This window comes from Eupeodes corollae, chromosome 1 (genome assembly GCF_945859685.1).
Source record: "Eupeodes corollae chromosome 1, idEupCoro1.1, whole genome shotgun sequence".
NCBI classification, from domain to species: Eukaryota; Metazoa; Arthropoda; class Insecta; order Diptera; family Syrphidae; genus Eupeodes; species Eupeodes corollae.
This window is the reverse complement of record NC_079147.1, coordinates 297,329,181-297,356,989: the sequence shown is the minus strand read 5'-3', so window position 1 is coordinate 297,356,989 and position 27,809 is coordinate 297,329,181. Positions and strand designations below refer to the sequence as shown.

The following is a 27,809-nucleotide window of genomic DNA, read 5'->3' as shown; positions in this document are numbered from 1 at the left end:
ACTTTCTGTCAGGTGTTTAAAAGTTAAAACATTTTCATAAGAATTTTAAATGTCAAAAAAATAAAGTTTTGATAATTGTTTTATGCAATTTTTTTAAAGTATGTGTACATATGTATATAATAAAGTATAAAAGATAAAATTGCAAAAGAAATTGTCTTTACTGTTTATTTCGATGAATTGTTGGTTAGGCAGTTGTTTTAGACTATACACATTTGCATCGATATACGTTTGAAATATTTCCGGGCTTGCTGAACTTTGTGTCAATTTTGACTTATTAAGAACGAATTAGCCTTTTGCCAATAGCAAGAAACTTTATAATAATGAATATGAAGTTTTTATAAAGTTCTAAAGGTTGAATTTCAATTGTTATCAATTGAAAGTTGATGATAAGATTAAACGCTGTAAGTTTTATGGTCATCTTGGAAACGCTCACTGTACCTAATATTTTGAAGGCATCCGTGACGACACAGAGAAAGAATGTTTGATCGATAGAGAACCTTGTTGATCTTCGCAGGAAAATGAATGGTTTATGCCCTGTGCATGTATATTTATGTTTTACTTGCGACATATAGGGAATACATGGCAAGTTTTGCCATTTGTAAACAGTAATAATATGACATTAAGATGGTAGAAACATCGAAAAAATCGGTCCCCCGAATCCGTCCGTCTATCTGTCCTAGCTCTATAGCCCAAACCCTTGGGTCGATTGACTTCGAATTCGGAAAATAAGTCTTAAGCCGATTGGTGTTGAGTGTTTTTTTTTCATTTTTTAAGACTAAAAACAGCATAGTTCTCATATTATTTTTTGGTCAAAAATCAAAATTTGAGTTTTCTCAAAAACGAACCGATAGATATTTGTGTAATTTTCTGTTAAGTTTTAGTTTTTTCTTAATTTGGCTTCTTTCAAATCGCATTTAATTTTTTGAAACACTTACTTTTTTTGCAGTTAAATTTTAAAATACAGGAAAAATGTTTGAACAGACTCTCTGGATGCTGAAGCAAGATTGTGCGTAGTGTATTCTAAATATTTTGGAAATGAGTTAGAACCAGTTGTCAATTAAAGAACATATAAGTCGTTATTTGACTCGATCGATACAAGATGCTAATACTGAAACAAGAACAATATTTCTTGATTTTGTGATTTTGACGACACTGATGCAATTCTTTCTTCTCGTTGGCTTCATTACACACGAAAACTTGTGAATAATAAAGTTAAACGATAAGTCCCTGTAGAAAAATTGTTATCTTAAATCTTAAAATTATATCTTGAAATCTTGAAAAAATTCAAATTCATATGCCTCACAAAATGAAATGAGTTGTTTTCGCTTGAAAAATGTTGGGAAATATTTACTACAATATATTAGATAGTTCGTGAGACTAGAATGATATTTGACAACACTTAGGGATCCCGTTTTCAAACGGTGTATGGAGATAAACGAAAATGGGGCTGCTAAAGCCAAAGCTCAGTTAAACCCACCCAATTAAAATTAAAGAATATCAACAGCTCTACATTTTACGCAAGAGTCCTACTATTACTAGAGTTCTGCATAAGTATTTTAGATTATAAACGTACATTGACTCAGCAATTAAAGGCGAACGATCATCAGCTCTGTTGTTGGTTTTATAGATTGGGAATTAGAGAATCAGAATTTGAAAACGATCTTTTCTGATGAGACAAATATGGATCTCGTAATTGTTGAGAAGGAAATGCAGCCTCAGAGCTTGATAGTTTGGGACAAATTTTGATGTGGTGGCATCATTGGGGCATTTTTCCATTCAGAAAGAGTTCTTTTTTCTATAACAATAACAAAATAGGGGCTGTGACAAACTTTGAACTCAATTTCTTTCTTTGTTTTCATAATATAGGGGAATTTTTTAAAAGATATAGGCAAGTTTTTAAAAAAAAAACCCAAACAATTTAGAAAAATGCATGACTCAATAGTACGGTCCTTATAATTTAATGTTTAAAGATTATTTTATAGACCTTGACTGCGCCTCAAATGATACATCCGCTTAGCCCAATTCTGGCATACTCGTTCCAACATTTCTGCCGGTATCTCACGAATAAATTCATTAATGTTGTCTTCCAATGCGTCAATTGTGTATTGCGTTAAATCGAAAGATCTAGGCGGCCAATTGACAGGTCCCGAACGTGTAATAAAATATTCACCCAACTTGCCACTCAATAAGACCACTTTTGGGCATGCTGTGCGGCATGCGGCACCGTCTTATTGAAACCACATGTCATGCAATTCAACCTCTTGCATTTTGGGCAGAAGAAGTTAGATATTATCTGAGGGTATCACTCACCATTCACAGTTTCGTTACGATTCTCATCATCTTTGAAGAAGTGCGGTACAATGATGCTGGTACCAACCCATAAACCGCACCAAACTTTGACTTTTACTGGATGCATTGGTAGCTCTTGCAATGCTTCTGGCTGATATTCACTGCAAAATCAACAATTCGGCTTATTTACGTACCCATTGATCCAAAAATGAGGTAACAGAGCACGTATTTTGAGAATATAATTTAATAATTTGCAAGCTTTGTTCATTTGTTAGACGATTATGGTTAAACAATAGACCAAACTAAAGATGTTTGACAGTTAAACAAACACGAAACGTGATTCAGCTATTTAAACCGGTGTTGCTAAACAGACAATTGCTAAAAAATCACCCTTTAGTTCTCCATTCTTATGGTGATCGAGAGTTCATAAAAATCAACATTTAGTAATAAAGTAGCCAATTATGGTTGGGAATGATCCAAACTTTTGTTAATGGCAGAAAATTTATATCAATCAATGAAGAGTTGGTCAATATTTTTAAATAAATGATTTTTTCAAAAATTTTATTTTCTGACATTTACAATAGAAAAGTCCCAAAACAGCATTAAGAGTTATTCTTAGAGTAAGACTTTGAGTTCCTAGAATTTTTTATCTGCATGCATTTATATTGTTATTTTTAATCATGTACATTAATATTATTAAATACAAAAATAATACTGTATGTTCAGTCAAGAGTTCAATATCAATTTTATATTTTTCGTTGAAATTCAAACCACTAACAATCTTAAATAAATCATAACAAATAATAAAAATATAGAAATAGGAAAAAATAATTGTTGGAAAAGATCACATTTTTCAATTGTTTAATATAAATCATTTATTTCAAAAAACATAGATTTTTAAAAATAAATATTGTCTCAAACAACTGCCTAGACAAAATTTTTATGAAAAGACAAAATCTTATTGCAATATTTTTTTTTGTGTTGCTCCAATCCAATCCAATCTAATCTAATCCAATTTCTTAGTCAATATTTGCCAGTTATCAAACAATATATAAAATATTTTGTACTAAAGTTACCTTTAGAGATTTCAAATGAAAAAAATATATTTTTGTAACCTTTTTCATGTATAATATATATAACTTCAAAAAATAATCTTAAAAATAAATATTCGTTAAGGCCGTATTTATGAACAATCAATAATTCCGAATTTCGAAATTTATGTTAAATGCTTGCTAGTGGAATATGTCACAATTTTCAAAGTTTAAATAAAAACTTTTTTTGTAAAATTAATAGTTCAAAAGTTACAGCCTAAAAATAAGAAATTTTAACAAAAAAAACTTTAATAACTCTTAGTGACCTGTTAGTAACAATTTCCTCGGTGTCGGTCGGTACGAATTTTCATCGATAAGCGAATTACATATTCCTTGGTTTGAAGAATTATTGTCTGCATAGTTTGACTGGACTATTTAACGTTATTGCCTAATTGATAGTTGATAAATATCAAAATTAAACACTAAAAATCTGAATGAGCAAATGGTAAAAAAATTAATAATAAATCAGCGAAAAATTGCTTTGTTAAATTTGTATCAACAATTAATTTCAAAGTAGATAAGTGAAAAAAAGTGTCAGTTATAATCTCGTCTTGGATCTATCACTGTACCTCTTATCTTCAAAGAATCCGAGTTGAAACTTATGAATGATTTCGACTGAAAGAGATACTTGTCAAGCGTTGTAAGCTAATTTTATAGCTTAGGTGAACATTGACACACTTGGATTAAACATTAGTTTAAATGGAATTACGTCATGTGGGCTATACAAAAAACTAAATGTTTTAATTCATAAAGTGAGGTATAAATTGTTTAAAGCCGTAAAGTGCATTTTCATATCGAAAAGAATACTAGATTCATGTTTACTACTTATGTACAGGGTGATGCATCTATTAGTTTCTTATTAGATCATCTGTTATAGTATATAGAAAGTTAGCATCAAAAGTGCGTGATACTAAATTAATCGCTAAAGTGAACAAAGTTTGAATATTGAAACATATTAAAAAGTTCGTGAGAATGAGAGAATTAGTGAATAACACTGATTTTTTCCGTTGTCACCAGTAATATTTAAATTATGCGTAAGAATCCAATGGCAATAACACATAAAATGCACCAAAGGGTCATACAAACGTGATCCTTTATCCAAAGAGCTCGTTAAAAAGTAGTACTTACATGTATCTTAAAATTTAACTGCAAGTTTAGCATCAAAAATTAAAACGCCATTTTTTTTTCTTTTTTTTATAATAAACACACACTCAAGGCGATATTACTACCCTTATTATGCAGAGGCACAGAAAGGAGATGTCGGTGCACATTGGTTTTGAATTCCTGAATATTGCAATTGCTGGGAAAAACAGAGTGTGGTAAGGCATTCCACTTTCGCGTAATAAGGCTAAAGAACGAATCTCTGTATTTGACAGTACGGCCGAAATTGGGCTCGAGGGAATACTGATGAGCATTCCTAGAAGAGCGAGTATTACGGTTGAACTGTTTAAGGGGAGGAACGCAACTGGCTATTTCACTGGAGCATAAGTCGTTAAAAAAACTGTAAAAAACGGTCAGACAAGAGACCTTATGACGATGTTCAAGCGAAGTAAATGAAAGGTCAAGTGTCAGGGCGCCTTCCTGACCACGTAAAAAAAACACTTTGCAAAGCAACAGAAAGGTCGAGAAAAAAGGGGAATTAAAAACTGCGATATTTATTATGGTGACTGGTACCGAGAAAACCCTTATTTGGATAACCATATATGATGATATTATTATCTATCAATTTAAATGCTCTACGTTTAATACTTTCTGAGAGGCTTTAGCAAGTTGCAGGAGCACCAGCCCAGAGTTGGGAGTTGTACTCAAGTTTGGGAAGGCTTGTAGATAATAGCCAGATCAGAAAGAGTGAAATATTTTTTGCATCGTCTAAGGAAACCCAAACATCTTGCGGCATTTTTGGCGACATCGCCAAAAATTCGGTAGAAAAATATTGGTCCGTTTTTGGGGAACCTTTCGAAATAATAATAAAAAATAATATGTACATATTTCTGAAAACTCCAAAACAAAAAAAGAGGCTGGGATGCTACCCACACTGATAACTTCCGTCTGCCGATTTGCCATGCTTAAAAGTTTGAACGTTTTCGTGTTGGATTAAAAAAATTGAATTATTCTTACAAATTTTAAAATTACTAATCAAGAAAAAGTTTAGTTTGAAAAACTGGTTTTGTTAAATAGATTTTTATTCGAAAACAAGTTTCTACCAATAGATAAATGAAATTAATTTGAGAGATGTCAAGAACCGAACATTAATTTTTACCAAATTTGCGTACTATTTTTTGTAGATTTTAGCGGACTGCTGGATTTTTATGAAAAACTACTGAAAATCGAAAACGATATTTTCTGTAAAATAAAAAAAAAAGTTTGAAAACAATATTTTTAACTTCCCATAGGAAGTTATTGTAATGGGTCCAAATTGTCAAATTGAAAATTTTGACATTTCTCGACGTTTCAAGGTCCCTAGTCGAAATAAAACATTTTTAGAAAGATGTCTGTGCGTGCGTGTGTGCGTACGTTCATACGTCCGTACATTCGCGACGTTTTTTCATCATCCATAGCTCAAGAACCAGAAGAGATATCGATTTCAAATAAATTTTGTTATACAGAAATAAGGCAGAAAGATGCAGAAAGGGCTCTCAAGAAAATTGCGTGGGTGGTTTTTTTACCATAGTAGTTTGAAAAAAGGTGAAAATTTTGGTTAACCCTAAATATCTTACGAACCAAAAACGCTAGAGACTTGAATTAAATTTTATATAATATATTGTAACGTGATACCAAATAGGTATATTTTTTGAAAAAAATAAATATAACGGTTTTCTTTATAAATCAATAAAACTGAAAAAAAAAATTGTCACCCCAAAATTTTACGACTGAAATATGATTTCATCTCCAAAACAATTTTGTGCAACGAAGAATAATGTTTTAGACATCTGATGAAATTTTTAGAAAAATCTAATTGACTGTTTTTTTAAAAAAAATAAAAATCTAATAAAAACATTACTCAAAAATGGTAAAAATTGAATATCGATTCAAATATCTTTCCAAAATCTTGAAATTTCGGCTTAAAGCTTATTTATCTTATAAGAAATATTATTTTCAACATTTTGCAAAATGTTGAGAAAAATCGGATTGATAGTTTTTGTACAAAAAATAAAAACCTAAAACAAAGTATAAAAGTTGGTAAAAATAGATTTTCAAATTTATGAAAAGATATTTGAGTCGAAAATCATTTTTGTAAAAAAAACTGTTAATTCGATTTTTTTCAAAATTTTACTGAATGTTCACAACAGTAGTCTTTGTGAAAGTTTGTAAGTTTTCATGGTGGGTTAAAAAATTTGATACTTGAATTATTCTTAAAAAATTTTAAATTACTAACAATATTTTTCATATATAGAAATAGTTTAGTTTGAAAATCTATTTTTGTTAAACAAATTTTAGTCGAAAACAAATTTTTAGCCATTTTAGTAGCATTTATTAGATTTTTACAAATTGGCTGAATGAAATTAGTTTGAGAGATATCAAGAACCGAAAATCAATTTTTACCAAATTTGATTTTTTGTAGATTTTATTTTATTTATGGAATAACAGACTCTTGGATTTTTACAAATAAAAACTACTGAATAACGAAAACAATATTTTCTGTGTAAAAAGTTTGAAGATAATATTTTTAATTTTTGAAAAGCTATTTCAGTCAGAAGTAAAATTTTACCAAGTTTTAGTATTGTTTTTTTGTTAGGTTTTATTGAATGTTGAAAACAATAATTTCTAAAAGATGAAATTAGTTTAAAGCCATTAATGCGAAGTTTTAGAAAGATATTTGAGTCGAAAATCAATTTTTACCAACTTTAAGTAATGTTTTTTTTTTTCAAGTTTTTATTTTTTGTAAAAAAAACTGTCGATTCGATTCTTTTCAAAATTGTTCTGAATGTTGAAAATAATATTTCTTATAAGTTTAAATTAGTTGGAAGCCATAATCTCAAATTTTTGAAAGGAAATTTGAATCAAAATTCAAATTTTTAATAACTTTAAATAATGTTTTTTTTTTAGATTTTTATTTTTTATAAAAAAAAACTGTCAATTCGATTTTTCTCAAAATTTTATCATATGTCAAAAACATTATTCTCCGTTGCACAAAATGGTTTTGGAGATGAAATCATACTTCGGTCGTAAAATTTTGGAGAAGACAATTTTTTTTTCAGTTTTTTTGGATTTATAAAAAAAACGATAAATGGATTTTTTGTTCAAAAAATATACTTCTTTGACATCACGTTACAATATATTATATAAAATTCAATTCAAGTCTCTAGCGTTTTTGGTTCGTAATATATTTAGGGTTAACCAAAATGTTCACCTTCTTTTCAAACTACTATGGTAAAAAAACCATCCACGCAATTTTCTTGAGAGCCCTTTCTGCATCTTTCTGTCTTATTATCTGTATAACAAAATTTATTTAAAATCGATATCTCTTCTGGTTCTTGAGCTATGGACGACGAAAAAAACGTCGCGACATATACGGACGTACGAACGTACGGACAGACATCTTTCTAAAAATCTTTTATTTCGACTCTAGGGACCTTGAAACGTCGAGAAATGTCGAAATTTTCAATTTGACAAATCGGACCCATTACAATAACTTCCTATGGAAAGTTAAAAATAATAAGTTCATATTTCTGAAAACACAAAAACAAAAAATACACATTTTTATTCACCAAATATCATTTAGACAATAAAAGATCTTGTTCGAAAAAAATTTAAATCGGTTCACTACTTAAAAATAACAGTTCTATGGGGTGCACATGTACACCCCTGTTTAGAAAATTTCATAAAAATGAATGAACTTAAGACTTTAGTATCGAAACAAATATTATTTTTTCTATCTTATTGTCTATAGAATAGATTAATATTATATTTTTCAACTGTTCTAGACTCAATTTGTTGTTAAACGAAAGTGACAAATAAATGTCCGTAACACCAAATCAAAAACCTTTAATTCAATTTTTTGAATAACCCTTTTTAGAGTATTTGAAATTTCGATATTTTTCATGTGTTTGATTATAATCACAAAAAATAAATTTTCTATAGTTGCCTTATCTTTCCAAAAAAAAGGCAAAATACTAATACTGTAGATTTTTTAAATTTTGTATCCAAAGTAGGCATTCATAGTTTTGACTTTTAATAAAATATTTTCAATTATCTCTAGAAGCAGAACATTAACTTTGCAAAATTTAACAAGATTTCGAGCTAACAAATGAAGCCTCCATCAATCATTTGCCGTCACACAAACTACTTGACAACATAGTGATATAATTCAACAAGTGTAATAATATTTTAAATATTTATTTTATTTTTATTTCTTCAGTCATTATATTTTTTTTAAACTTGGTGTTGTTGAAATAATTACTTTATTGCCTCTATAACCACAATTACTTCCAACACCTAATCATATAAGCAAAAACATGTCTTTTTTATCTTTATCAAGTTGATAAACTTAGTTCATAAAAAAACCCAACCTGAAGAAACAAATTATTTTTGTCCTATATAAGACAGAAAGTAAGTCTTGTCTCTTAAACAATATTTTCACCCTTGAAAATAATCTCCAAATAAGAAAAAAAACCGCTACCATAATACTTCCTGCATGATTACTAAAATGTTGATAAATAAACAAAAACGTCTGAAGAAGAAAAGACCTTTATCAATTTTGTATGCATATTGCCCAACCCAAAACTCTATCTTCAAATTTTGTTCACTCTTTTTATCTCACTTTACATTTTCACTAACTTACTTAATTTTGTTGAAAACTAACAACAATTTCTTTAATTTTGTTTATTTATGACTTGAAGATCACATGTTTTTTTTGATCAACTGCTATTCTTCAAAATTCTTGAAGATAAACCTTCAAAATCTTCATTGGCTTCTTACTAACTTCTCTTATCTTTTGTTTTGCAAATTAATATCTACTCTAAATTATTATCTTTTGTGTATCTTCACTTTTTTTTCTTAAAAATTCTTAAGCTATTTAACTTCTTCGTCTACTTCTTCTTCTTCTTCTTCTTCTTCTTACCCTTCGTCTTTGGCATACTAACTTTTTTTGTATCTTCTGGAACCAAATCCCTTTCCAATCGATACAAAATTTTGTATTGTATCACCGTTTGTGCTTTCTCTTTTGTTTGGTGTTTCTTCTAAAATGTTGGTTGAATCACACGAAAACGAGTACACTATGGATTTTTGATACTCTCTTTCCTCCTCTCTCTCACTATCACTCTCTTCCTTGGAGTGATCTTGATCTCTTTAGTTTTTTTTTAAATATTTAAATCACTTTTATTTTGGATTCTCTTGAATATTTTAGTGAATATTTATTTTATTTTCAACAAATTTTGGTTTAATTTTAAACATTTCCCGCTTTATTTCTTTTTTTTTTGCAAATTCCACTTGAACACTTTTGCTCTCTCTCTCTCTCAACTCTCTTTTTCTCGCACTCACTCTTTTCTTCACTTATTTTAAGGAAAGCTTTTTATTACCAACTTAAGACACTGTGCACATATAGCATAGGGGCTATGGGTTATGGGCTATGGACATAAAGATACTCTCCCATCCGATCCGCACTCTTTTGCAAAATTAAAAAAAAAATGAAAATAAAAAGAACCAAATTCCCGGTTTATGCTTTTTTATTTGGTTTTAAAAAGATTCACTTGAAGATCAATATTCTAAATTTTCGATCTTTTCGAAGTGATTTTCGATCACTTTTTTATTTTTCTAACGATCGATGGCACTGGCGGCGCGTGTTCACTTTGAAAAATATCTAATCCCGTCGATCGAAAACACAAAATAAAAACATACAGAATAACTACAAGAAGGTATCACAATTTTAAAAAACAGTACGACACGAAGAAACGGCGACGACGTACAAAATACAAAAAAGAATAAAAGCGAACAAAATTATGAAGCATGGACAAAAGGAAGACTACGACGAATGACGACGATGACGAAGATGACGAAGACGAAAACGAAGACGTTTGTCACACCGCACCGCGATTAATGTGTATCTTTCACAACTAAACAGCGAGAAATAATAATTATTTTTTAGTGAGACTGAGAAGTGAGTAGATACAGATACTTTAGTTTAGATATTCACAATTTCACATTAATTTTCGGTTCAATTCGATTGAGTTGGGTTCTCTTTGTTTTTGAGATTGAGATGTTTATTTTTGTTTGTGCTTCTCTCTTTTGTCCACTTGTCTTCACATTTTTGAAAAGTTTAATAAATCATAAACGAATAAAAGTTTAATAAGAAAAATGGATCCGTCGCGTCGGCTGGTCGCACGTCTGTTTGTGGAGCGTCAAGCGTTCGTTGTTATGTCGAGGGAATTCTGATTTCTTAGATTTGAATTCGATCGTTTTTGATTTTTCGCTTAGGATCGCTGCCGCCGCGGTAGTTTTAGTTGTCGATATGGCCGCTTCGTTCGCTGTCGCTGTTGCCGTTGCTGTTTTGCTGTATCATTAACCGACGGCGACGTTGATGACAGCAGCGGACGGGTTTATCGCAATTTGGATGTTGTTGTTGTTTCTCTTTCTTTGACTTACTCTCTTTACTTTTGTATTTAGTTGTTTTTATTTATTTTTTTTCAATTTGTTTATTTTTTATTTTGTTTTAAACTCAACGAAGAGAAAGAGAGGGAAAAGAAAAAGCTTTTTTTGGCATTGAAAATTTCAAATTGATCGTAGTACTTCACTTCGTCGTCGTTGTGCTGGTTTGACAGCTTTTATCTGACGTTCATGTTGTCATTTATTTTTACTTTGTTTTTGTTTCACATTTTAAAAAATAAACTATAAAAGGGTGAGGGAGAAGGCAGAGCACTCCAGTAGTAGCAGGCAGTAGGTTAGCAGGCAAACGTCAGACAAGTTATCATAATAAAGAAATAAACAAACAAAACGAAAAAAACACACAATTGACACCTGTTAATTGGAAAATTGTGTTAGATAAACTGTTTATTTACCCTTTATGGATGGTGGCTTTACATGTAGCTATCCTATAACTCCAACGCTGCCGTTCGTCTCGCCTGACACCGCGCGTTGGTCGTTGTAATAAATTGTTTAAACCAATTAGTATGTGCTGTTTGAAAATAGAAAATGCAATTTGCCTTATCTTGAAAAATATATAATAATGGATAGAAATTAGCTTCTGTGTGGGTTCAGGTGTAAATTGATTGTTTAAATGCATAGATATTTGTATTTGATCATAGGGAAAGGAACGAAAATATTACTCATACGCCATAGGGTCTGAGTTTATATTTGTTAGTTTTTATTCACTTATGAAATATTATGCGATGCTGGGTGAATTTGATGTGATAAAAAAATATTATTTCCGTATACATACATAAGTGGTTTTTAATGTGTACATTTTTAGATAAAGATTTTGAGTTTTGAAAAGACTTGAATTGGGGGTGCAAATACAAATACAGACGCGACTGTGTAAATAATAGGAAAATAAACATCGTAGATTTTTTAACTTCCCATTTTGAGATATTGTAATCGATACTACTATCTGTCGAATTAAAAACAAATAAATAAAAACATAATACTATTGTACAGGGTTATCCATTTTGCGGTTTTAAAAGTGAACGTAAATAAAAACATTTAAAATATTCGTTATCCTGATATTTCCTTTATAGAAGAGGTTATTAAACGGTGATTTTTTAAGAGCTTGAGAACTTTTTTAAAAAAAAAAAACGCATAAAATTTGCAAAATCTCATCGATTTTTTATTTGAAACGTTAGATTGGTCCATGACATTTACTTTTTGAAGATAATTTCATTTAAATGTTGACCGCGGCTGCGTCTTAGGTGGTCCATTCGGAAAGTCCAATTTTGGGTAACTTTTTCGAGCATTTCGGCCGGAATAGCCCGAATTTCTTCGGAAATGTTGTCTTCCAAAGCTGGAATAGTTGCTGGCTTATTTGTGTAGACTTCAGACTTGACGTAGCCCCGTAAAAAATAGTCTAAAGGCGTCTTGGTGGCCAACTTACCGGTCCATTCCTTGAGATGAATTGTTCTCCGAAGTTTTCCCTCAAAATGGCCATAAAATCGCAAGCTGTGTGGCATGTAGCGTAATCTTGTTGAAACCACATATCAACCAAGTTCAGTTCTTCCATTTTTGGCAACAAAAAGTTTGTTAGCATTGAACGATAGCGATCGCCATTCACCGTAACGTTGCGTCCAACAGCATCTTTGAAAAAATACGGTCCAATGATTCCACCAGCGTACAAACCACACCAAACAGTGCATTTTTCGGGATGCATGGGCAGTTCTTGAACGGCTTCTGGTTGCTCTTCACTCCAAATGCGGCAATTTTGCTTATTTACGTAGCCATTCAACCAGAAATGAGCCTCATCGCTGAACAAAATTTGTCGATAAAAAAGCGGATTTTCTGCCAACTTTTCTAGGGCCCATTCACTGAAAATTTGACGTTGTGGCAGATCGTTCGGCTTCAGTTCTTGCACGAGCTGTATTTTCTACGGTTTTACAGCAAGATCTTTGCGTAAAATCTTCCATGTGGTCGAATAACACAAACCCAATTGCTGCGAACGGCGACGAATCGACATTTCACGGTCTTTAGCAACACTCTCAGAAACAGACGCAATATTCTCTTCTGTACGCACTGTTCGCATTCGTGTGGTTGGTTTAATGTCCAATAAAGTAAACTGAGTGCGAAACTTGGTCACAGCGCCAGCGCATTAATTGTTTGCTCACTTGGTCGATTATGTAGACCATAAATCGGACGTAAAGCGCGAAACACATTTCGAACCGAACACTAATTTTGGTAATAAAATTCAATGATTTGCAAGCGTTGCTCGTTAGTAAGTCTATTCATGATGAAATGTCAAAGCATACTGAGCATCTTTCTCTTTGACACCATGTCTGAAATCCCGCGTGATCTGTCAAATACTAATGCATGAAAATCCTAACTTCAAAAAAATCACCCTTTACAATAAGGGCGGGTAGATGGGAAAAATGTCAACCGTGGCGTTTGTCGTATGGCACGTATCGCTGCGGTCCTGGTGGAACCACATGCCGTCTTGGTCCATATGGTTCAATTTGGGCCGTAAGAAATTAGTTTCAAAAAAAAAAGGACAAATTATGCCGCCGCCGCCGGTCCAAAATTCGCACAAAACGTTAACTTTTTGAGGATACATTATCATCTGGTGAATCTCAAGTCCCGCCATGTATGGCAATTTTGCTTGTTAACACAGGTATTTATTTAAAAATACGCCTCTGCAATACAAATGGGCTTTCGGACAAAATAGTTGTCCTCGGCGTTGCCTATGGTCATGGAATTTGAACTTCTGGGTCAGTTGGATCTTGTACGTGGTGAGTGCCGAAGTCACGACGCAAAATTCGTTGAAAGTTGAAGTCTGCGAAAAGCAGAGTTCATCTGCACGGCGAGGAATAGACTGCCTTGGGTTCCGCTGTACACTTTCACAGACCGTTGAAGAGTCGATTTGAAGGGCAACTACGTTTACCGTCAAAGTATGAACGCAATGGGCGCAACCTTTGCGTTAACAAACACTCATTTTCATAATAATCGTCAATAATAAAGGGTGTCCCAAAATTAACGCAAGATTTGAATTAAATAGAAAACGCCGTTTTTAGTCTTTTGATAGTTATATTTTTATTGACTCGTAAAGTACATAGGATAGGGTTAAGTATGGAATAACACATCGGACAAATGGCCTTCACACCTTTGCATGCACATGCGCACTCTTTTGTTGAAATTTTCCATGACCATTTTGCATAAATGTGGCTGAATTTCGTTGATGCAGCGTTGAATCTCCTCCTTTAATGCACGGGTGGTTGTGGGCTTGTTGACATAGACTTGTGGTTTCAAATAACCCCATAAAAAGAAGTCTATTGGTGTTAAATCACACGATCTAGGAGGCCAATTTTTATCATCGAAACGAGAGAGTACACGACCTGGAAATGTCTCAAGCAGCAATTGAATTGTTTCACGGGCTGTATGACATGTGGCTCCGTCTTGTTGAAACCACATATTTGACACATCAATATCATCCAATTTCGGCAGAAAGAACTGCGTAATCATGTCGTGATATCGAGCACCAGTAACAGTCACTGCTTGACCAGCATCATTTTCAAAAAAATATGGCCCAATTATGCCTCCAGCCCAAAATCCACACCATGCAGTCACGCGTTGTGGATGCATTTGTTTTTCGACAGTCACATGTGGGTTCTCCGAACCCCAAATGCTGCAATTTTGGCGATTGACAAAGCCATCAAGATGAAAATGTGCTTCATCGCTTAGGATGATTTTGCTCGAAAAATCAAGGTCCATTTGTTGTTGTTCAATAATCCATTCAACGAACTCTCTTCTCTGTCCATGGTCATTAGGCGTCAATTGTTGTGTAAATTGAATTTTGTAAGCATGAAGACACAGATCTTTGGTGAGTATACGCTGTAGAGAGGTTCTTGAAATTTGCAATTCTTGTCCACGACGACGTCGAATTGAGGTTCCTGGATTGTCAGCAACACTCTCACGCACTGCTTTGACATTCACATTTGAACGGCTTGTTTATGGACGACCAGTGCGTTTGGCGTCTCCAACGGATCCAGTCTCCATGAATTTTTCAATTAATCTCTTCACAGTTGACGAAGTTAAAACACTATTCCGACCATATTTTGTATGAAATTTTCGAACTGCAGCCGCCAAGCTTTCTCTATTTTTGAAATATTCTTTAATAATGAAGACACGTTGTTCTATCGTGTTACGCTCCATTTTTAATAACCCTATACTGTTAGCTGTCAAATTGCTTTTTTTCAGGGTTTCCAACACTTCACTGCACAAATGTCGGCAAATTCAAATCTTGCGCTAATTTTGGGACACTCTTTATTTAAAAGAGCAAAGATTTATTTTTTTGTATGTAACGAAAAAACTCAAAAAGTACTGGACCGATTTTAATAATTCTTTTTTCATTAGAAAACTACATTATCACTGAGTAACATAGGCTATAGTTAGGACTAGCGGCCCGTCCCTCTAATATTCTCAAATTTGCTTTAGATGTACTTATGTATGTACCGACCGTTCAAATAATGTTTGTCCCAGGGACAAACTTTTTCCACAGTTGGTATCGACTTAAGGGAAGAGTGTTTTCCAAACGGGTGATTGTATTTTAACTTTCTGGAGTAGGATCTCTTGAAAATCAATACATTTTGTTGCCACCTACAAATACCACAGCCAAAGTAGTGCACAGGTAGGCTCAAAGATAAGCATACAATTTTTTTTAATTAAGTGATTCATGGTAGTTTTAATTAGCATACTTATAACTTAAATATTTGTACCTATTTATGTCTACCCGTGCGAAGCCGGGACGGGCCGCTAGTGTGTTATCATTTGAACGTGTTGTTCAATCGTGTAATCGTGTACCATGATGATTTGGCATAATCAACTGAATAAGAAACACAAGATTTGACAGATGTCACTAAAACTAAGTAGCTGCCACGCTGGACTAATTGAAAACCCGTTTATAAGGTTTGAATGTTGACATTTTGTGTGAAACACTACATCATTTGAATTCCCACCACGCAAATTTTTGCAAACAACGATTCTTTGGACGTAATTTTCTTATACTTTTTGACACATGTTGGGCTTGACGAATGCTGGTTTTAAAGTTCAAAGGTTTATCTGCATAAACAAGTTCTGGAGCGTAGCTCCACAAAAAAAAGACCAGCTCTGCCAAACCGCATGATCTTGGTGGCATGTAGCATCGTCTTGTTTAATCCACATTATTTTCCAAGCCGTATTCTTTAATAGCATTAAAAAAAAGTCGTCTATCATACACCATAACGCTCCAAATTGACGGTGTGATTCGTTCAATCGTCGGTTTCGAAGAAGTAAGGTCCATTCACACATCTGGACCAAAGAACTGGCTTCAGTTGTTATGCGAGCTGGACTTTATATGGAGTAAGGTGTAGATCCAAATGCAAAATACGCCATAATGTGTCGTAAGACTGTCCTAATTCCTGAGAACGATGAGGAATCGACACGTTCAAGTGTCTGGCAACACTTTCACTTACAGCCCCGATATTTTCAATGGTACGAGCAAAACTATGAAGCACAGGCTTTACATTATATGTAACCACACCAGTCTCAAAATTTTGCGAAGTGAAAAGCAAAAGAGGCTGGGATGCCACCCACACTGATAAATTCCCATCCCGTCTGTCGATTTGTCTTGCTTAAAAGTTTGTCTATATGTACTCGTGTCAATTTTTACCAAATTTGTGTACTTTTTGTTGTAGATTTTATTTTTTATAAAAAAATTGGATTGTTGGATTTTTATATAAAAATTACTGAATATCGAAAACAATATTTTCTGTGAAATAAAATAAGTTTGAAGCCAATATTTTTAATTTTTGAAAAGCTATTTGAGTCGAAAGTAAATTTGTACCAACTTTTGTTAATTTTTTTCGGTTTTTAATTTTATGTAAAAAAAACTGTCAATTCGATTTTTCTCATTACTTTTCAGAATGTTAAAAACAATATTTCTTATAAGATAAAAAAAGATTGAAGCCCAAATTTCAAGCTTTTGAAAAGATATTTGAGTCGAATTTTGAGTAATGTTTGTTTTAGATTTTTATTTTTTATAAAAAAAACTGTCAATTCAATTTTTCTCAAAATTTTATCAGATGTCAAAAACATTAGTTTTCGTTGAACAAATTGGTTTGGAGTTAAAATTTTTGATTTATAAAAAAACCGTTAAATGGATTTATTTCAAAAAAAAAAACTTCTTTGATATCACGTTGCAACACATAATATACAATTCAATTCAAGTCTCTAGCGTTTTTGGTTCGTAACATATTTAGGGTTAACCAAAATTTTCACCTTTTATTCAAACTGCTATGGTAAAAAAACCACCACGCAATTTTCTTGAGAGCCCTTTCTGCATCTTTCTGTCTATTTATCAGTATAAAAAAATTTATTTGAAGTCGATATCTCTTCTGGTTCTTGAGCTATGGAGTACGAAAAAAACGTACACACGCACGCCTGACGGCCAAAATTCACACAAAACTGTAACTTTTTGACGATGCATTATCACCAGGTGAATTTTTCTTGGGTTGCCCCCCCCCCCCATGTATTGAAATTTTGCTTGATAACACAGCCATTCATTCAAAAACGCGCCTCGTCACTAAAAATGATTTTTCGGACAAAATTGGGGTCCTCTTCCAAACGGTTTGAAGCCCAGTCAGCGAACAAACGGCGTTGCCTATGGTCATGGAATTTGAACTCCTGGGTCAGTTGGATCTTGTACGTGGTGAGTGCCCAAGTCACGACGCAAAATTCGTTGAAAGTTCAAGTCTGCGAAAGGCCGAATTCTTCTACACGGCCAGGAATAGACTGCCTTGGGTTCTGCTTTACACTTTCACAGACCGCGGCTATGTTCTCAGTCGAACTTGTGTTCCTTGAAAGTACGGGTGTTGTTGTTCACTGAACCGGTCATCTCAAATTTGGCCATCAAACGTTGAAGAGTCGTCTATGAAGGGCAAACACGTCTACCGGAAAATGGTTGCAATGCCCGCAATATTTGTGTTAACGAACACTCATTTTGATAACATAGTTCAATCATTTGAACGTGCTGTTCAATCATGTAACTTGCCATGATGATTAAGCATTTACATCTGAATAATAAACAAACGATTTGACAGATGTCACCCAAATAAAATGGCTGCCACCGGGGGCCAATTAAAAAACCCTTTATCAAGTTAGAATATTGACATTAAGTGTGAAACACTACATCATATGAATGGCTACCACGCAAATTGTTGCAAGCGTCGATTCTTTTTAGGTAATTTTCAAATACTTTTTTGACACATGTTGGGCTTAACAAATGTTGATTTTTAAGTGAAAAAGGGTATCTGCATAAACACGGTGTTTCACGTAGCCCCACTAAAAATAAAGTCCAGCAGTGTCAAACCGCATGATCTTGGTGGACAGTTGATGTTGCCAGAACTAAAAATTACGAAAACGTATCTTGCAAAAAAGTCGGCTATCACATGACCAGAACGCTCCGAATTCACGGTGACAGTCGTTTCATCGGTGGTTTCGAAGAAGTGAAGAAGTCCATTCACACGTCCGGATCAAAGAGCGCACCAAACAGTGACGTTTTGTGGAAGTAATGGCCTCTCTTAAATTCAATCAAGCCAGGAAGGCCTGCAACCAAAAATTACGGCAAAAATACTGCAATGTCCAAAAGGCAGTACAAAATGTTGGTCATTTGTAAAAATCATGGGATGCCTTCCTCTTCATCGGTTTCTACGGTTATTGTCAATGACACTATTTTTACTAGCTCTTTAGAGAAAACTAATCTCTTTGATAGACAGTTCGCCGCTAATTTTATGGGACCAATCTTTTTTCGCACTCCTACTAAGGCAAGAGTCCTTAGAGATCTAAACACACATAAATGTGCTCGTCCGGATGGTATCCCCGCTATTAGTCTGAAGTGGGGTTCTTCAAAGCTGCGCTGGCAAAACCACTGCGCAAGCTTTTTCATCTGTCCTACTCCTCATGTCACGTTTCAAAAACTGCGAATTTTCTTCACCATCTAATTACCGACCGATTTGCACTTACGTCCCTTCTTTCCAAAAACATGGAAACGTTGATTAACTATCAGATCAAGAAATATTTCGAAAGTCGAAAGCTTCTTAATGACCGACAATTCGGCTTTCGTAGCAATAAGTCCACTGGTGATGTCATAGTTCATCTCACCAAACAGTGGAGCAAATTTGTACATCGCTTTGAAGAAAGTAAGATTATTTCACTTGATATTTTAAAAGCATTTGATAGGGTTTGGCAACAGGCCAAATTAAGTTTTCATGAATCTCTTCTTCATTGAATTAGTAATTACCTTTCGGATCGTTCAATACAAGTAGTATTGGACTGATTCAAGTCTGAAAGCCACAAAATAAATTATGGTGTGCCCCAGGGTTCCGTTTTATCTCCAACCCTCTTTTTCATTTTTATTAATCTTCTCTTGTCTGCAACTTCTAATCTAATACATTGTTTAGCTGACGATAGTACTCTTAGCTTTGCATATTAGTTTTCAGATTCACATCCCTCTTCTTCGGAGGTGGAACTGCAAAGACAAAATATGATAAGCTCATTAAATTCCGACCTAAACAGCATTGTACAAGGGGAAATAAAAAAACGTGTGAAACTTAATGCTTCGAAAGCCCAATGCTGTCTTGTATCGTTAAAGCGAGATATACCCCACTTGCCATTATCCATGGATGGTACTTTCATCGAGGAGATTGAACATCTCGATATTCTCGGTATGTTTGCCACCAACCACCTCTTATATAACAATCATATAAGTGATGTTGCCAAAAATGTCGCAAGATGTTTGGGTTTTCTAAGGCGATGCAAGAAGTTTTTCTCCCCTTTTGATCTGGCTGTTATTTACAAAAAAATATATACGACCAAAGCTTGAGTATAACTCCCATCTCTGGGCTGGTGCTACAGCAACTTACTTGAGCCTCTTGGACAGTATTGAACGTAGAGCATTTAAATTAATTGGTGATATCACCATTATCGAATCATTTACGTCACTTGTACATCGTCCTAATGTTTCTTGTCTTACCCTTTTTTATCGCTATTCTAACGGTTTATGCTCTAGAGAAACTGCCAGTTGCATTCCTCCCCTTAAATAGTTCAATCGTAATACTCGCGCTTCTAAAAATGCTCATCGAGCCCAACTTCGTACTGTCAAGAACAGATATTCCTTCTTCAGCCGTACTACGCGAATGTGGAATTCCTTACCACAATCTGTCTTTCCCAGCCATTGCAATATTTAGGAATTCAAAACCAATGTGCACCGACACCTCCTTTCAACCCCTCTCTCCCTTTCCTAGTGCACCCACTGTGTCTACATAATAAATACCCCCTTGAGCGTGCGCTTACATAAAAAAAAAGAGGCTGGGCTGCGACCCACACTGATAACTTCCCATCCCGTCTGTCGATTGGTTCATTGGTTCTTAAGACAACTAAAGAACAAAATAATGGTTCTATATATATTTTTGTATTGAAAGAATATAAGTTAAGAAACATAATTTAAGAGAAAATTTAATAACAATATTTCGGTTGGTTTTTGAGAAAATTCGAGTTTTCAGTGATTTTTCCGTTAACTATGTCGTCTTATGTGTTTTTATAAAAAAGTTGTCAGTTTTATTTTCTTAAAAAAAATTACTAAAAATTAACAGCTATATACATATGCACATATACATATATTAAAAAAAATTGATTTCAAAATCTATTTTTTTAACGAGAGTTTTATTGTAACCAATTTTACTACCATTTCTTAAAAGATTTTATTTTTTAATGCCTTCAATGGCTTCATTTATTCACAAATATCAAGAATCAATTTTTTTATTTTTCCCACATTTCTAGCTTGAAACGTTACAGATCGATTTTAAAGTTTGTTAACTTAACATTAGAAGATATTTCGTACATTCTTATGTCCGTACATTTTTGTCGTCCATATCTCAAGAACCATTAGAGATATGGACTGTAAATAAATTTATTGATACAGAGATAAAGAAAGATTAGAAAGGACTTTTAAGAAAATTGTGTTTGAGGTTTTTTGCCATAGCAATTTAAAAATTAAGTTAAAATTTTGGTTAATCCAAAATATCAACCAATAACGCTGGAGACATAAAATTGTATATTATGTGTTGTATCGTGATATCAAACAAGTATATTTCTAGAAAAAAATCCAATTAACTGTTTTTTTTTAAATCAAAAATACCGAAAAAAAGCTATTTGTCACCTCGAATATTTTACGAAAAAAAATGACCGTATCTCAAAAATAACAAACAAACAAAAAACAACGTTTTTGACATCTGGTAATTTTTTTAAGAAAAATTAAATTTTTAATTTTTTGTATAAATAATAAAAAGCTAAAAAACATTACTAAAACTTGGTCAAAATTTATCTTCCACTTTAATAAATTTTTCCAAAGCTTAGGGAACTATTTTCAGATTATTTGTATCTTATAAAAATATGGTTTTCAACATTCAGTCAAATTTTGAGAAAAAACGAGATGACAGTTTTATTACAAAAATTAAAAACCTAAACAAAAAAAATCATTCATAAAACTTGGTAAAAATTGATTTTTGACTTAAAAATTTAAGATATTGGATTCTAATTAACTAATTTAGTCTTAAAAAATATATTGTTTTCGACGTTCAGTAAAATTTTAGTTTATAAAAATTAAGATCCAAAAAAAAAAATTATTTTGTGCTTAATTTTCTAATTTGTATGCTTTTATATTAGAAATAAAAACTTTCAATAAATGTTACTAAAATTGGTTTTCGCCTAAAAATCTGCGTAACAAAAAACGATTTTTTATTTAGAAAGATACAATTTAAAGATAACTTTTGACTTTAAATCATTTATCTCGCACAAAATATTTGTATAAATTTTTTTTTAAAGGAAGACAAATCGACAGACAGGATGAGAAGTTACAGTGTGTTAGAGTCTCTTTTTTAAAGGCTTTTTGAATTGTAAACTATCTTGAACTCTTACAATAAAAGTGCTAAAAGTATTGACAGACATGCTTTGAAGAATTCAATAGTCTTAAAGCCAATTTTACTGCAGTAGCTTTAACTTTTTAAGTCATTTAAATTCAATTTTAAATTTGAGTCAATTTTGAAAGCCATAAAGATATTTTAATGCAATCTCAGTTATTCTTATATTTATCATTAATATATTTTTTTTTTTCATTTTCAACAATTGAAGTGTTTAATCAGTCAGACGATAAAATTCAATTTCTTATCCCTTTTTATAAAGAAAGAAATAAGTGTTAAATGATAATTATAAATAATACAAACGTAATATATTCTTACCTGCTAAAAAAATTGAACCATATAACACAGTTTCGAATTTTCTATTCATTAATTTTTCCTGTGATTTCTATTTGAAAACTGCTTCTGTGCGAAAACTCTTTCTTCTCAATATTTTACACTTTAAAATCTAACGTTAAAATTTAATTTCTAAAGTTTAAATAATTATTTGAACAATTGACTTTCCCTGGTGGTTATCAAAATAGGGATTTTCACGTCAACATTTAGCAAAACAGTGCTGAAAGATAAACTTTTAAATTAAAAAGGATTTAAAAATAATGCGAAATTGAAATACTGAGATTTAGAAGTAAAGAGTTAACTATAACTTTCGCTTCTAAATAATTGAAAAATTTAATGCAAATCAGAAAAACTTAATTTTTATAAACGGTGATTTTTTAAGAGCTTGAGAACTTTAAAAAAAAAAAAAACGCATAAAATTTGCAAAATCTCATCAATTCTTTATTTGAAACGTTAGATTGGTCCATGACATTTACTTTTTGAAGATAATTTCATTTAAATGTTGACCGCGGCTGCGGTCCATTCGGAAAGTCCAATTTTGGGTAACTTTTTCGAGCATTTCGACCGGAATAGCCCGAATTTCTTCGGAAATGTTGTCTTCCAAAGCTGGAATAGTTGCTGGCTTATTTGTGTAGACTATAGACTTGACGTAGCCCCACAAAAAATAGCCTAAAGGCGTCAAATCGCATGATCTTGGTGGCCAACTTACCGGTCCATTCCTTGAGATGAATTGTTCTCCGAAGTTTTCCCTCAAAATGGCCATAGAATCGCGAGCTGTGTGGCATCTAGCACCATCTTGTTGAAACCACATGTCAACCAAGTTCAGTTCTTCCATTTTTGGCAACAAAAAGTTTGTTAGCATTGAACGATAGCGATCGCCATTCACCGTAACGTTGCGTCCAACAGCATCTTTGAAAAAATACGGTCCAATGATTCCACCAGCGTACAAACCACACCAAACAGTGCATTTTTCGGGATGCATGGGCAGTTCTTGAACGGCTTCTGGTTGCTCTTCACTCCAAATGTGGCAATTTTGCTTATTTACGTAGCCATTCAACCAGAAATGAGCCTCATCGCTGAACAAAATTTGTCGATAAAAAAGCGGATTTTCTGCCAACTTTTCTAGGGCCCATTCACTGAAAATTCGACGTTGTGGCAGATCGTTCGGCTTCAGTTCTTGCACGAGCTGTATTTTATACGGTTTTACACCAAGATCTTTGCGTAAAATCTTCCATGTGGTCGAATAACACAAACCCAATTGCTGCGAACGGCGACGAATCGACATTTCACGGTCTTCAGCAACACTCTCAGAAACAGACGCAATATTCTCTTCTGTACGCAGTGCACGCATTCGTGTGGTTGGTTTAATGTCCAATAAAGTAAACTGAGTGCGAAACTTGGTCACAATCGCATTAATTGTTTGCTCACTTGGTCGATTATGTAGACCATAAATCGGACGTAAAGCGCGAAACACATTTCGAACCGAACACTGATTTTGGTAATAAAATTCAATGATTTTCAAGCGTTGCTCGTTAGTAAGTCTATTCATGATGAAATGTCAAAGCATACTGAGCATCTTTCTCTTTGACACCAGGTCTGCAATCCCGCGTGATCTGTCAAATACTAATGCATGAAAATCCTAACCTCAAAAAAATGACCCTTTACATAATTATACGTAACTTTTTACTAATAGAAAGTTTAAGTCAACTTTAAGTTTCAGATCTCGAAGCAGTTCATTCCAGTCATTCCAAACCGAACGTATTTAACTAGTTGGTAATATTTGGTAAATTAAGCCTGATTTCTGATTAATCTGCTACTATTCTACTATTATTAAATGGCAAGAATTGTTTTCTGAATAAAATCAGGTGGTAACTTACATGTTACCAAAGTTCCCATATTCGCGGCGTACGGCCTAAGAATGAATCTTCGTACATTAAGGTAAACTGTTGGTAACCATTAAAAGTATGAGTTTTATGGTCAAAATCTTAAAGGTGAAGCTTTGAAGCTAAATATTCATATAAATATCAAAACTACAAGTTATGAAAAACTGGATCTTCTGTAAGAGGCTTTCCTCTTTAAACCTCATCTTTTTAACATAGAAAGTTGTTAAAATATAATCAAAAAAAATACAAAAGCAATTTTAGTTATAGTATTCTGAAACACTATCATCAATACTATCTAATATGATTCACCTTTAAAAAATAAAACTTAAAATATTATTATTATCCTCTATTTATTTGTCGAGTAAACAAAAACAAATGTAGCTATCTACAACACATATTTATTCCCAATAAAATTATAACAACTAAATTAAACTTCCCACGCATCGGCAGACATCTACGACATGTGATGATGTGACTCAATCAAACAATTTAAAGTCCATAATATTGAAAGGCACCCCAACATCAAGTGCCACCTCTGATCTATCAACATCAACATCATCGAAGATCTCAAAACATCACAATTTCAGCTTCCATCTCCTCGTAGGTAATATTTGTCTTCACATACGAACTACGACTACGAGTATTAGGAAGAGAGAGAGTCGAGTCCAAAGATAAATTGCCGCGCATTATTCACAACCAAACAATACAATAAAATTAAATTTAAATTGGAATTGAAATTGAAAAATAGATACAAAAAGTATCTCAACAATAAGTAGCTTATGTAAAAAGATAGTCCAGTCCACAGAGAATATGATGGTGGTGTCGTGTGGCGCTAAATTAGAACCTCTCATTTCCACCTTATTCGAAGTACGAGTACCTATTATGACATATCAACAAATTCAAGACCATTGGGCTTAAGTGATTCCATATTCAGCCATTTGATTGAGCGGGACGTACATTTAGATCGAAATAATAATAATAATTGAATTGCGTAATCGATCAGAGATACACTCGTATACGTAATTTCAAACCTAACCACAGACAACAACAACAAAAATGACAGCAGCAGCACCAACAACGCGACGACCAACGACGATATGATCAGACCAAAACGAGGAAGACTTAAATTGTCCGCAAGACGTGCGTAGAGTAGAGCTGATCGGATTATACAGCTGTGGACACAAAAATAGGAACATTTTTTTGGAAATTATTGAAAAATTAAATATTCGATTTCTACCAAGGTGGGCGCAATAAACATTTTATAAAAAAGAGGCTGTGAGACTGATAAATTCCACCATGTCGATTTTTGTAAAACTTTAAGAAAATATTAGAAACAATATGTGGTATGGGATAACCAATTTGAAGTCAATATCTTTCTTTGTTTTCATAATACTTGAGTCAAAAACCATTTCTAATTAGTTTTTCGTGTTTCGTAAAAAAAGTTTTCAATTGAAATTTTCTTAAATTTTAACTGAGATTGGATTGCTGTAACAAAATTATGTTCAGTTAACAAAATTTTGCATACAACGAAATAATTTTGAAGTCAATAACTTCAACTTTTTACCAATTTGTAAATTTTTATTTTTTATAAAAAAAACTGAATTTTTGTACTAATTTTTTTTTTATTTTAGTAAATGTTGCAAACAAAATTTAGTTTAAGACAAAAAAAAAACTTAAAAAGCAATATCATACATTTATTGCTGCCAGGATATTCCAGTCGAAAATGATTGATTACCGACTTTTAGTAGTGTCTTTGTTTTTAATTCTTTGTTAAAATGTGTCATGTATTTGATAGATTTTGAGAAAAAACGTTTATAATATTGGAATGTTGTGCATATTGTCAAATAAAGGTTATTAACTAAACATAGAAGGAACCACTGTTGAAAAATGGAGTTGACAGCATAGTAGTTACACTTTTCTTGTCTTGATTAACCAAAAATGATTTATAGCTTTCAAACTAAATAAAAATTTAGCGATGTTTTTTTTAGAAGCATAGAACCATATTGAGCTGGCGCTACAGTCCTGAGTGAACAAGGGGCTTACCCAACAAACTTCTCTATCTAGCTCGGTCCCTAGCTAGATGTCTCCAATTTGGGTGAGGTCACTTTCCACTTGTGCGCGCCACCTAATCCGCGGTCTTCCTCCACTGTGCTGTCCTGTAGGTGTGCCTTCGAAGACTTTCCGGGCTGGAGCTCTACGTGACCCAGCCATCTTAGTCGTTTGCCTTTTGCCCTTCTGGCTAAGTCTACGTCGCTGTACAGCCCGTAAAGCTCGTCGTTCCATCTTCTCCTCCACTCGATGCATACGGGGCCGTAGATCACACGAAAAACTTTTCTCTCGGCTGACCCAAGGTGCTTTCATCCGCTTTTGTCATGGTCCATGTTTCTACACCTTATAGCAGGACGGAGATGATAAGGGTCTTATATAGCAACACTTTGGAACATCGAGAGAGGACTTTACCACTCAATTGCTTTCTAAGTCCAAAGAAACAGCGGTTTGCAAAAGTTATTCTGCGTTTGATCTCAGCCCTGGTGCTGTTTTCTGCGTTTACAGCGGAGCCTAGGTAGACGCAGTCCTTGACTAGCTCAAAGTAACGTCTGTCGATGGTGACGTTTTGACCAAGACATCGGTGTTGTATGGCCTTTCTTGACAACAGCATGTACTTTGTTTTGCCATCATTAACCGATAAACCAATTTTTGCCGCCTCTGCCTCTACGTCAATGTCATCAGCATATGCCAGGAATTGGACAGAATTTTCAAAGATAGTGCCTATAGTGCTGACGTGTGAGCTCTGCACTATTCTTTCAAGCACGATGTTAAAATAATCACATGATTGTGCATCACCTTGTCTAAAACCTTTTTTGACATCGAAAGGTTCTGTTAAGTTGTTTCCAAGCTTTATGGAGTGAATTCTCCATGGTCATCCTGCACAAATGGACGAGTTTGGCAGGGATGCCAAAACTAGACATGGTTCTATACAGTTCGTCCCTGAAGATGCTCTCATATGCGGCCTTAAAATCGATGAAAAGATGGTGGGTGTCGATTTGGTGTTCTTGGGTTTTTTCCAGGATCTGCAGTAATGTGAATATTTGATCGACTGTGGACTTTCCTGGTCTAAAACCACACTGGTAAGGACCTAAAGGTTGTTGACGATGGGCTTTTTAGACGTTCACATATTACGACAGAGAAAATTTCGTAAGCGATGTTAAGAAGACTGATTCCTCTATACTTGGTGCAGTTTAGAGTTTTTTCATGATCGGGCAAACAATATTGAGGTTCCATTCATCGGGCATACTTTCTTGCAACCATATCTTACAGATAAGTTGGTGCATACTCCTAACCAACTTATCTGCAGCTGTTTTAAAGAGCTCGGCATTCAAGCCATTCGCTCCAGCGGCTTTATTAGACTTCAGCTTGGATATGGCAATCTCTACTTCGTCTAAGTCGGGAGGACGGGATTGTTGGCTTTCGTCGTCTGTGTTGAATGGATCATCATCCTGCCTGACAGTGGAATTCGGTTCGTCGTCTCCGTTATACAGTCTGCGGAAGTGGTCTTTCCATATCCTCAGCATTGACTGCGGTTCCACTATGATGTTTCAACCTTCGTCTTTGCAACCTTCGGTTCTAGG

At 33.5% G+C, this 27,809-nt stretch overlaps 1 protein-coding gene across 2 annotated transcripts in view; it reads right to left on the bottom strand.

The window, feature by feature from the left end:
- The window catches only part of LOC129941186 (pleckstrin homology domain-containing family G member 5), a 438,783-nt gene extending 427,353 nt beyond the window's left edge, over nucleotides 1-11,430 (bottom strand). The window contains exon 1 of one of the 2 annotated variants that reach the window (XM_056049756.1): nucleotides 9,464-11,430. The gene's annotated coding sequence lies outside the window, so the exon portion shown is untranslated. The remainder of the gene's footprint in view (nucleotides 1-9,463) is intronic. The other variant, XM_056049758.1, reaches the window with a different exon arrangement.
- Between the last annotated feature and the right edge of the window lie 16,379 nt (nucleotides 11,431-27,809).